This window comes from Anser cygnoides, chromosome 5 (genome assembly GCF_040182565.1).
Source record: "Anser cygnoides isolate HZ-2024a breed goose chromosome 5, Taihu_goose_T2T_genome, whole genome shotgun sequence".
Lineage (NCBI taxonomy): Eukaryota > Metazoa > Chordata > Aves > Anseriformes > Anatidae > Anser > Anser cygnoides.
The window spans coordinates 30,828,295-30,840,689 of record NC_089877.1 but is presented as its reverse complement, the minus strand read 5'-3'; positions in this window follow the sequence as shown (position 1 = coordinate 30,840,689).

The window sequence follows — 12,395 nt, the reverse complement described above, 5'->3', positions numbered from 1 at the left end:
GACAGCTCTCACAGACGACAATGAACATGGAAAAGTCCAGACAAAAGGGGATCCCTGAACTTGTGTTGTTTTCTGTCTATAAGCAGTACCCAGTTTTTCAATCAGTTCTCATATTCTCATGCTTCCCATGCCCGTGGCACACATCCGCTAAGTTATTTCTTTCCTAGTGTCAACGTGGAATTGTGCATTTCTCTGGAAAAAAATAACGGGGAGATTGGCATCATGTTTACTAACTTTGCTAGTGTTAGAGCAAGAGAACAGCATGTGTCTCGAGCCTGGCACCAGACACTCTCTCATTGTCAATTTCTCTACTGTCCAGAAGTCACGATAGTATTCCGAAACACAGATTTGGGTCTAGCTTTACAGAATTGGTATTCTTAATTCAGAATACATAGTTTTTCTAGGAGCTACAGCTCATAAACACAGACTATGTGAAAACAGTTCATAAACACAGAAGTAATATTCCCCCCACCAAATCCCTACCTTTTGACTGCGATGTTCAGCTGTACACAACAATCCTCGGTATTCCTCTTCCCATCAGTGCTATCATTTCCACTGGACTCAGTGAACATTAAATACTACTAGCATGCATAAGGGAGAGAGAAACAGAGAGTGAGAAGCTCTCGTTAAGCATTTATGTTATCAGAAATAGACTGACCAGGGCTAGGGACTGGTATGACAGCAATCTGCTCAAAAGATGAACAGTTCTCGCTCCGCATCACTGAACAGGCTGTGTCCCGAGATGCGCTCTCTCTCTCTCCCAGGAAAACAAGTCCTGTGTAGCTGGCACAGTGACCTGGTCTGCCCCAAGCAGTGAAGATGAATGCACTGAGCTTTTACCCTGCAACTTGGACAAATCTGTAACAGTCCCTGAAGTCTTTGGTGGTCTGGCTGCATAGCTACACACAGGGAGATGACCCAGCATTCTGGGCATTTCCAAAATACACACAGATAAATCTAAAACTCTTGTCTTCCCAGAATATAAACTAAACCCTCACAGTCTATACCCTTTTTTAGGGTATAAGCAAGTCAATATTTCACCTCTTACTACCAACCCTTCCTCTCCCCTTGCTTTTGACAGAAAAATATCTGGATTGTAATTTGAGATGACATTGTTACAAATGAGGGTTATAAGGGAGTTCAGCCAAAGAAAATCCCAAAGACTACTTTCCAGTAATAAGAACAGAAAAAAAAAAAGGAATAGAAAAATCCTCACGTGATCCTTTTCTCATCTTCTCCCCTCCCATATACCCAAAATGTGTATTTATCCATTGCTAAACCAGAAAGGGGGATGGGGAGAGGCTCCCCCATGATGCAGGAAGGCTCTCTCTGAACCACACCGCAACTCAGTAATAGGTACCTGAAATTCTCTAGAATACAAACATGGACTTTGGGTACCTCCATTTTTGTTCAACTCAAAGATGTTTCTCGTCCAAACAGGGACTGGGCAGGGACCTGCACAGCCAGGACAGAGAACCTCAGGATGTAGCATCTCTTACCAATTTCTCGAAAAGAGCTGCTGAGATGTGCTGCTTTTGAATGCTGTATGGGCCTTGGGCTCTGACGGGACAGTCAGTGGGACATCTCAAGGTGATAAAAGGCTGTAGATGAAGATCCTCTCCTGGAAAGCTGCAACCTTAGCATCTTTGTAAAGGGGAGTACGACCATGAGCAGCATCTGCTTTGTTGCTCTTCATCTCCTTTCTCCATCTGCAGAGAGCTGCTCACAGAGGCACACCCTAAAGCAGGAAATTAGTCATTAAAAATACCCCAAACCTCCTGTGTTGTCACAGCTGGGACAGAATCAGGACCTCCACCATGCCAAATTCTTGGGAACCTGAGGATAACAGAAGAAGGAAAAATCTTTCAGCAGTCATATCACCTACCAAAGCTGTTTAATGCCACTTTCAAAGACTTTCAAGGAGGTGGGGGTCCTAATACAACCCCTCTTGTCACAGCACTGTTTGTGCTCATGCAGTCATTTAACTACCTTGAGGAAAAAAAATGGGTCTGGTCTTGAATGAATGCCATAAACCTCCTGAAGAACATCTCATGACAAGAATTTCCATAGCTTAGTTATGAAATGAATACAAATATCACTTTTTTTTTTTAATTAATTTTCCTCCATTTTCTTCCAGTACTTCCATGCTACATGGAAAGCTTGCACAGGACCCAGAAGTACTTTCTCATTATTACTCAGTATTGTGTAAGCCATATACACTGTAACTTGTCTTCTCAGTCAAATATGCAGGCTTCACCTTTTCCATCTGTCCTGATATGGAAATCCTGTCATTCTCCACAGCATGTTATAACCTGTTTTAAGGCCTATTTATTCTGTGTTTGCATGGATTCTTTCTGAGGGGCAGCTGGAACTGAAGGCTGTATCCTGGAAGATGACGTCTGTTTCTGGAGGCAGCTGTATTTGATCTCCCAGGAGCAGTGGCTGTATATTTTCTGCTATTCCTTTTCCAAAATTCTTCCAGAACATGACTTTTCTCTCTGGTTCCTAACTCCTGTCTTCTTAGCCCCACCAGGAGTTTTCCCTGATGGGTATGGGGGGAACCTGGGAGCAGCTAAGATGGGGGCACAGGAAAAAGGGGACTTCAGAGCCAGGAACGGCAGTGCCACATCACCACTTCGCTGTGCTGCAGCTCCCCCAGTGATGCCACAGCCCTGGGACACTGTCCAAAACAGCACTTACCTTGCAGAGACTGGAAAACCCCACACATTTCCTGATCTAATGGGGCACATCAACAACTGTGCCTGCCAAAAAGCAACCTGCATGTTTGTGGCTGGTGTTAGGAGCTTGCGCGCGCTACAGAAACCGAATCTGTGCAGCCCAAGTACTGCAAAGCAGAGTGTGGGTCACAGAACCACAAAATGTCAGGGATTGGAAGGGACCTTGAAAGATCATCTAGTCCAATCCCCCTGCTGGAGCAGGGTCTTCTCATTTAAAAGGGAGATTTTCTGTTAATCACAGAAATACACTGGTGGTCACTCCATTAGCTGTTTTGGGGATAGGGGAATGAAACCACACACAGAAAAACTAAAATTAACTATTCCTGAGACTAATTTCTTGCTTTGTATCACAATAGGAAAGAAGTCTTCTATCCTTGGTATGATTATGTAAGCATTCCGGTTTGTAATGTTACAGAAATGTGTTGTAGGATGAAGCCTTAGCATACCACACTGTGAGAGATTTATGGGTAAATAAATTTTTAAAAGAACTTTTCACATTTTGCTTCCATAATGACCAGGAATATTTCTGCAATACTTCAGTAGCTGAGAAGAAAAAAAATCCATCCCTACTTTTCTCTCAAGGTCCTTCCAATCCCCCTGCCAAAAAGGGTAAATATAAAGCTATCAGAAATAATGATCCATTTTCTAACACGCTTATTGCTCACAGGGACAGGCTCAGTTATCTTTCCTTTGGCTTTATTTGTAGATTAAATACACATAACCTCTATTAGATTTTATAATGAGTTAAACCTGTGAGCATCATGCTTGTCAGTCCACCAGAGGAGCTAGAACACTGGAAAACACAGGTGTTGTTCTACTCATCCTTTGACAACATATTGTAAAGCCCCAGAGAAAGCAGTAGGACAAAAAAAATCTGGATGATCTTTTCCCAACATTCAGGTTTCTTACAGGAGCTTGCAAAAGCTGCTTCATCTTGCTCCCACCCAACAGAACGGCTCAGCATCTGCCACCTGTCTTGTTGTTGCTCTGTACTCAGTACTGCTTTGACACTTTGCAAAACTTTGAGCTGAAAGGAACTAAAACTGCTTTTTTTTTTCTTGCTAAAGGAGATGCATCAACATTATGTTGTCATAGTAAACTAACAATGAGAAATGGCTATGGCTTCAACCACACCAGAGATCAGCCTCACAGCCTGAAGAGAGAGGGCATCAGCTGAGAGGCCACTGTGGCACTTGGCTGGAGGAGTGTGTGACAGCTGCGTGAGGAGGCAAGAGCTGATGACTGTCCTGATTGCACCACCCTGCCCAAATACAAGGCTCATTGAATCCAACAGGAAATAATCACAGCTTTTTAATTTACTCAATACAAATGCATCAGAGGAGGGACTCAGGGATCAGTTTGTTTGATTTTTCACTCAGCTGTCAAGGAAGGCACAAGTGCAGACAACTGTTATGGTTGGTAGCTACTAATTTTGATTTGTCCAAAGACATAAAAATCTGTGCTCCGAGGAAGCGTCTTTGCCCTTGGCTGTCACTTGTGGTCAGAGCTGTGGCAGTGAAGTCTCAGCTCGCACTCCCAGGAATAAAGCTCTGGAAAGATCTGAGTGAAGCACAAATGATCCCATGCTAGCTTAACCTCTTTTTTAAACAGAGAGCACGCGTTCTCAGGTGAACAGATCAGCACCAGGCCAGATATATCCTGAAAAGAAAGCAGGAATTGGAACATGAGGGACCTACCCCATATGTGTGGGAAGGTAAGGAAGAAAGCCCACTGTTTCCTCCTAAAATGGTTTTAATAGCTGAAGCCCTTCAGAATGTAATTAATGTTTATATATCCACTTACGAGAGCAAATTAGTCAATTTGTCTAGAAGACTATTAACTTGACCTTTTTGCCTCTGTGCATTGTAACCAATTATGAACCCAAGATCTGCAGGTGTAAGATTCACCTAGAAACTCTGAAGTTGCCAATAGGTGAACTGTAATTTCATAAAAAACAATAAAAATGGACAAATTAATTCAGGTAGAATAAGAAATGATCCAATTCTTCACAGAAGTATTCAAAGAAGAAGAGATGACAGAGTCACTCTCTTCTTTAAGTACTTTTCACCCCACTCAGTCTGACTTGGTACATCCACTTTATTCCGTGGAAGATCCCCGTGACTCCAAGGAGCAGACGGATTGTGCTTTTAACCGTACACTGCACACTTCAGACTTTATAGATGGCCTAAAGTGCTGGCTTCATGTTTGGGGCTCCTGTTATCTCCAGGAATCCGAACTATTAATAGTGACAATTCAAGCAATGGATCACAGAAAATGTCTAGGAAAAAATCACTAAATCCTGGAGTGTCAGTCCTGAATGATGGAAATGTGCAGAGAAGAGCATCCCTGGAGCTTTTTTTTTTTTTTTTTTAAACTGAAATTAGAAAGTTGTGTTAGAAAATGTTCTGTCTCTGCTAATATCTGCTTCCCTGTTAAGATTTCCTGGTAACATGATGTTAATAACATTACAGGCCAGATTCACTGTTTCCAGATACTAGATCTGCAATGAGTTGATCTATGTCTGCTTCTAGTTTGGGATCACATTTCATGTTTTGATTAACTTAAAATATAAGTAATATGACATAAGTTTTTTTTTGGAGGTACATATGACTGTTCAGTGCTTGTTGGAGAGGGTTTTGTTTGCTTACCAAGGTGTCGTCTTTGCTTTTTCCCACAGTATATGTTGACAGTTCAGCACTGCTGTTTCTGGTTGTTTTGACTGTGGTGAACATAAGGAGTTCTGGATGATTTCAAGTCTTCTGTTCTTGGTAACAATGAACAGAGGTTCCTCCACACACTGCAAGACACGGATTAGTTTGGTGTACAGGGCTTGTTTGGACAGTTTCAACAGATTTTTAGCTAAGTTTGTACCATGAACCTGACTCAGTTTCATTACATGTTTCTCTGTAGATTTCCTTCTGCATTTCATTTTCACAGGTCACTCATAACAGCCACTTGAACGCAAATCATGAATAAAGAAGATGACTATAGACTAAGCATACCCATTCCAAAAATCCATCTGCCTCACAGTACAGGAGATCCAAAAATCAGCTAGACTAGTGATGGGACAAAAGAGGACCAGAGTACCCATGACTGCAACAGGCCACTTTTAAAAGGCCACTATAAAAGTGATATATGATATTCCAAGAGCAGCGTACCCCAGAGATGCCATGTCACATTTCTGTGGTAGCAGATTTTTTTCCCTCTGCAATATTCCAGTTCCCTGCACCCAAGTTGTTTGTCTTCATCTCCCAGCCCCGCGAGCGGGAGCAGAGGAGAGGAAGGTTCCCACATACCTGCGCCACCATTACTGTCTCTGCAAGGAGAGGAAGCTTTCCATCACTGAGCACCCAGAGGCTTTGCAGGGCTCTTTATAGCCACCTCTGCATCCCACACCTCACAGCGCACGTATGGCAGGAGAGAGGGTGGCAGTGCCTGTGGGGGCTCAGATTCAGGTGCTGCCAGCTGCTGGCTGAGGGCAGCAGACAGACCAGCCACCTTCCCTAGGGACTGGGAGTGTCCCCAAGGGTGTCCCTGCATCTGAGCGCTGCACTGGTCCCCACCCCCTGCATCAAACTGGTGCTGCTTTATCAACAAGTGAGGGCAACCCAGCGGTTACGCCTTTGGAGTCCTGCGTGTTCTCAAACACAACTGTCTAATTCTTTACACTGCAATAAAAAGCTGAACTCCTTTCCCTACAAAAAACAGGCCAGAGAGTGGGAAGTGGGGGCTTGGAAAGAGAAAGAGAGTGGGCGAGAGATTAAACAGCCTCTGGTATTCAATGCCTGTGGATGACAGTTTCAAAAATATTTCTAGGGATATACTTGGCAGGCACTTGCCTGTAATTTCCTTCTAGATACATATAAACAGCAAAAGCACACAAACGGCCTCTTACTCAAAGAGATATAATTATCTTAATTGTTGTACACGTACAAAGACGGTTTAATAACTGCCTAGGGCACCTCTCCCACCAGTGCCCCTTCCTCTTCCCCACATGCCATGTGACCTGTCCTCACCACACAAAAAGGCCAGACTAGAGCCCAGGCCTCTGGCACAAGAAGCTGAAGAGGTTTGTGTTTCCCCAGTGCTGTCACAGCACCTGCAGCCCTCTGTTTCAGACAGGGTCCCGGAATCCCAGGAGATGTAGGGGCTGAGTTCCCGATGCTTTTTAAAGAGTTGTGAGTGCCTGTTTACTCCAAGATCCTCTGAAAATCCTGCAGTCACAGACCCACAAAGAAATATAAACCAAGTGACAATTTCCTCTAACGTGCAGAGGCAATTCCCCAGGGGCAAAACACTAGGTTACAAAGAAGAGCATAGATAGATGAAGGGGAGATTGGGAAGTAGGAAGAGAAAATGATGAGAGGAAAGGATGTAAAGAACAAAAACAGGGAGACAAGGGAGAGTACAGGAAACAATAGGCATACAAGCTGGAAAGGACTCTCATTGTCTTGCTGTTGCTTTCTACTTGGCTTTGATACTTCTTTCTCTGTTTTTGTTTTGTTTTGGCTTTCTTTCCCTGAAAATCAATGAAACATTTTTATTTTGAGGGAGACGGAATGGAGAGGTCTGAGGCAGAACAACTTCTGCCAGCTCTGTGGTCCCAGCCAGTTGTGTGGGAACTGTGCACTGTCAACCCTTCCTGCTGCACTGGATTTGACACCAAGCTCGGGAAGGTGGCAGGGAGCAAGAGTGAGAGGAGGATAGGGAAGAAGGAATAGCAAGGGAAGGGAAGAACAAGGTGCACAGGCCTTGGAAGGAGGTCCTTGCATGGGAGTAGGTAATCAAGCAGATGAAATGCACAGAGGAAGAGACTTGTTGGCCTGGCCATGCAGCAGCAGCTCCAGGCTGTCTGAAGAAGCACCTCAGCGACGTAGAGCAGACCTCCAGCGCTGGCCGAGCTGCTGCTGCTGCTTCCCGCTGGCAACTTTATCTGGGGATAAAGAACAAAGGCAGGAGAGAAGGGGAAGGAAGGAAGCAGGGAGCTGCCTCCTGCCACCTTCTAACATCAAACGGCTGCAGGACATCAGCCTGAGAACCCTTTGAAGTGTGATTCTTTTTGCCCACTAAAGTGGGCAAAAAACTTTTATTTAAAACAAACAAAAAAATAAATCAAACTAACGTCAGCATTGGGAATGTGAAGCCATAATCCCTGAGTGGAAGCCAAGCCCTTCTGAGTCCAGCAGAAGAACACCCATGGCTTCCCACCCCAGGGAAGGGGTGGGAAGCAGAACAGCTATGCCCTTTTTGACTTTTTTCCCAATCCCAAGGCTTTGTTATGGTTTGCAAGCCTTGCCAATCACCTGTAATGCAGGCAACTGGATCACCTCTGCAGGCAACTCTGGATCACCTCTATAGCCAGGCACATAGAACAGGGAGGCTAGTAAAAACAAGAGCCAGCCCCAGAACAAACTCCTTGGAGTACTGGCATGTTTCAGCAGGGCAGGGATTTCCCATAGGAATGATAGGTGTACGTTACTAATGTGGATATTGATTTAACTTTTTGAATTAACCTGACATACTACTGCCATGCAAATAAATGCCATATGTTTGTACACAGGCTGAACCCAATCATAAGCTCATAATGCAAATAACATCATAATGCAAATGGCTGTCACACAGTAAGCCCTTGGATATATGTGCAAAAAGTACCATTGCAATTAAAATGTGAGATACTAATTCAGAAAGTAGACTGATAATGAGTAATTTGTTCACTGAATTAACTAACCTGCTAGCTACACGAACGAATGGTAATTACAGGTATCATGAAACGGAGTCACACTGCGTAGCTGTGCTATAATTATATTTGCTGTATTAAAGTGTGACCCTGGTATTACAATGAGAAAGGAGATGAAAAGCAGGAGAAAAATCCCAGCTCAGGATCCAGGCGGGTGGAACAAAGCCACAATGGTACATAGAAAGCTACTTTTACTGATTTCACAGCTCCCTGCCAAAGCTACACGCCGCACACATCTCCGGAGCGACAGAGCAATCGCACAGATTTGTGCTGGTATTGCACACACACACACTGCTCTGGCTTAGTATCAACCCTGGAATCACTGCTTTGTGCCATTACCAGTGACAGGCAAACTCCCTAACAGGAGTAAACTGTCAGTTGTACAAATTCCATATTTTCCCTGCAGTATATTTGGTCCTGGCAGGCTTGTTGTTGAATGCACGTACATCAGGCTGGTGCCAATGCACTCTCCTCCTCCTGGTCCATTCTGCCTAAAGCTAAAGAGTTGGAAGGAAGAGTAGAGACTGTTTTTGCTGGGTTTATGGTTGCTGGGTTTTTATATATTGCTTTTCAAGTGGCAAAGCTTGCTGATTAGCTCTGCGACCTTTCCAGTGCCCAGTCAGCTCAGAAGAGGCATGGGAAACACTCTGAGGAAAAGAGCTGGGAGGAAAGAAACCATGGGAAAGTAGCCAGAAGAAAAAAAAAAAAAAAAGAAGAGAGAGAGAGTGGGAGAAGGAAATGAAGGGAATCTGTTCAGAAGAGCAAAGAATATGTCACAATAGTACTTACAGATGTCCCCTCTGACAAATACATATCTCCAGTCGCAGGCCTGACACGTTTTCTTTATTGCCAAACCTGAAAGGAAGAAGACCTGGTTGAACTTGTGTAACACTGCCATCCAGTGCTGCAAGTGTGCCCCAGGCTGCAGCCGCACCTCTGCACCCTGACCCGCCCCATCCCAGGGCAAGGCCACCGCCCCAGCAGGACCCAGTTGTCACCATCCTCAGAGCCATGTCCCGTGCTGTGGTCCCCTGCCCACAGACGCCCTGGCAGGGCTCCAGCCTGTGGAAGGAGCGGGGTCTGGAGGGCTCAGCCATCCTCCATCACTGGTACACCTGGAGCATCGTAGGTCACGTCACTGAACTCTTCTGGAAAGCCACTGAGCTACCTTCCCTCTCCTCTAACAACTTAGGAGCTTTTTTTAAAATTAAGAATATAAAAACAGCTCTGTTAGAATACGTCAAAAGGCTAGAGATTTTAGACTCACTGATTGTATTGGCTGGAGTAGTCAGAAAGGGCGGTTTGTCACCATCAACTCCTTTGCCACAAGACCATCCAAAAAATCCACATATTTCCCCCACTGTTCTCCAGATCTTTAACAGTCCAAGAAGGAAGACTTCTATGCTAAATACAGCGACAAGTAGTTGCATGCCCTTGGGCTTGAGAACCAACGTAGGGTTTGCTGGTGTCCTCCTTTCTGGAAGGGGGACACTGGTGCTCACCCCACAAGGCAGATGGAGTCGCAGACCACACATGAGGATGCTGGCTGGGTTTTCCTCTAATGGTCACTACAATTAAATTTGACGACAGGCAAATTTCCTACGTTTTAGAAAAATAAAGTTTAATCTCCTGCAAGCAGCCAGGAGGGATATTCTCAGGCATCTTTCAGTCTTGACCTGATTTTTTTTTTTTTTGAGGTGGCTACAAAGATCCAACTAATGTTTTGAGACCAGTTTTATTTCAAGACCTCTCTCATAATAAATATGATAGGTTGATTAACACAATCCCAAATAACTTACATGCAAAAGCCTCAACATATGCAAAAGACAATCTTTGTCTTTCTCTTGCTTCATAGCACAGCTTTTCTTTTTTTGTGATGCTTCTTCAGAGTTTTGTGCAAGCCTTTCCCATGCCAGCTCATTCCCTTTTATAGAGGAACAATTTTCTTCTGGATCCATTTATCAACTTTCATCACAGAGATATCTGGAACTTCTTCACTACTAACTAAATTGATAAATTTGCCTCTGAATAATTACAAAAATAGCTTCCTTCAACTGAACAGCAGCAGAATGGACTGCAATGAATCACAAAAATAGATCTGTTGGCTTTTGAACATGCTTCAGCAGGAAAAGTGCAGCTGAATTTGATAAAATACAGCCACTTTCTATGCTGATATGCATATTCAGGACAAACTCTGCCTTTGAAAACCAGGTGAATCTGAAAGGAAATCTTTGAGGTAAAACACAGAATAATGTCCTGCATGGTTGAGGGAGCATAAACAAACAAATGTTTTTTCTTTATTTTACTGTAGCTATATTTAGTTAATATTGAATGGATGGTTTGAAAATTTAATGTAAGGGTTGATAGTGGGGATTGTGTTTTATTTCTTGACTTGCAGAGATGCATCATTATTAATTAAAGCATACTGTACCTGCTGAAGCCAAGTGGACAGCACAGAGTATTTTCTGTTTCTTTATGCTTAAGGTTTTTTAATTAAATTTCCAGAATATGCACAGTAATAGCATCGTTTTTCCAAAAAAAAAAAAAAGCATCCAACTATTGATTAACGTAGGTGGAAGGATACAATAATTCTTTTTACCTAGGAAAGTGAGCCCCAGAAGTTTGGCTTTGATTATTTGTTGCATCTAGGCATTAGTTTTGGCTTACTCTATGGACAAAACATTAAACTCCAGAATTCTTCCAGGTGAACTTAAAATCAAAATCTGTTGGGAAGAGAGATCTGTGTTAAGTTTTTTATGTTGCTTCCACCTGCTCAGATAACACTCAGCCATCACTTCTCATTTCTGATAATTAGAAGCTCCTCTTTTGGTCTTCAATAGCAAGGGGGCACAGCACAGAGCATCACCTCTGTCAGCCTTTCAGCACCAACCTGATCTTGAATACATGAACTAAGCTCTCTGTGCTTCACTAACAACATTTCAGATGAGGATAAACACCAGAATCAAAAGGTTGTTATGAGAATTATGAGTATTCCTTTAGAAAAAAATAAACAACATTTTTCAAATGCAGATCACTACTAGCAGCATGCCAGAGGGTCATTGTCCTAGAGTTCCTAGTTTCCAAGTTAGAAGAGCCTCTCTGCTTGGCCAACTCAGCAGCACAACGTTCTTCAATGAACAACCACAGTGACCTCTGACACTTCACAACTACAAACAAAAACGTCAGGGAACAACTGCGGTCTTAATACAAATATGTATGGTGACATACAACGATGACATCGTAGTGATGAGGTGAAAATCATCACTCACAGAGAGCTCTCACCTTTAAGGCCTAAAATGCAAACTGTGCGTTTGTATAACAGAGGGTTGCTGGTCCCTGTTAGTACCAGCCAATTATGGTGCCGCTGTCAGTGTGGGCAGTGAAACCTGCTGGCTCGGTTTCCATCATTGCTGGCATCCTTATCCCTGCTTGGAAAAGTGCAGGAGAAAAAAATTATTTTAAACATGAAGGTGGGCCCTCCTGTTTTTAGGTTCCCGACATTAGCACCTAGCCGGGAACGGATTAACAGAAGCAACACCTCTCCAAAAATCTGGTGTGTGAAACAGCCCAGCTGGGCAACAAGCAGCCAGAGGACTCAAAGACTGGTCTTAGCTGAAGGTCAGGTTGGGCCCTCACCCAGGGCAACATATTGATGGGGAAGGGAAGAGACACAGCATGAAGGGGAGATCCTCAAAGATCACAGCAGCTGCACCTTAGCAAAGTGGGGGTCCTCCAAATGTGTCATAAAAGTGAGTCTTGCACATAAGTGATTTCTTTTAACCATTCTCCAAAGGCTATCGCTTGCTGTTCCCCCCGCTCTGTGGTCCCAGTATAGCCCTGTATTCCACAGTCGTCATCCACAGAAATCCAGATTTTCGTACTCATCTTTCTATCAGCCCTTAAAGTCTTTTGGTGCCAGA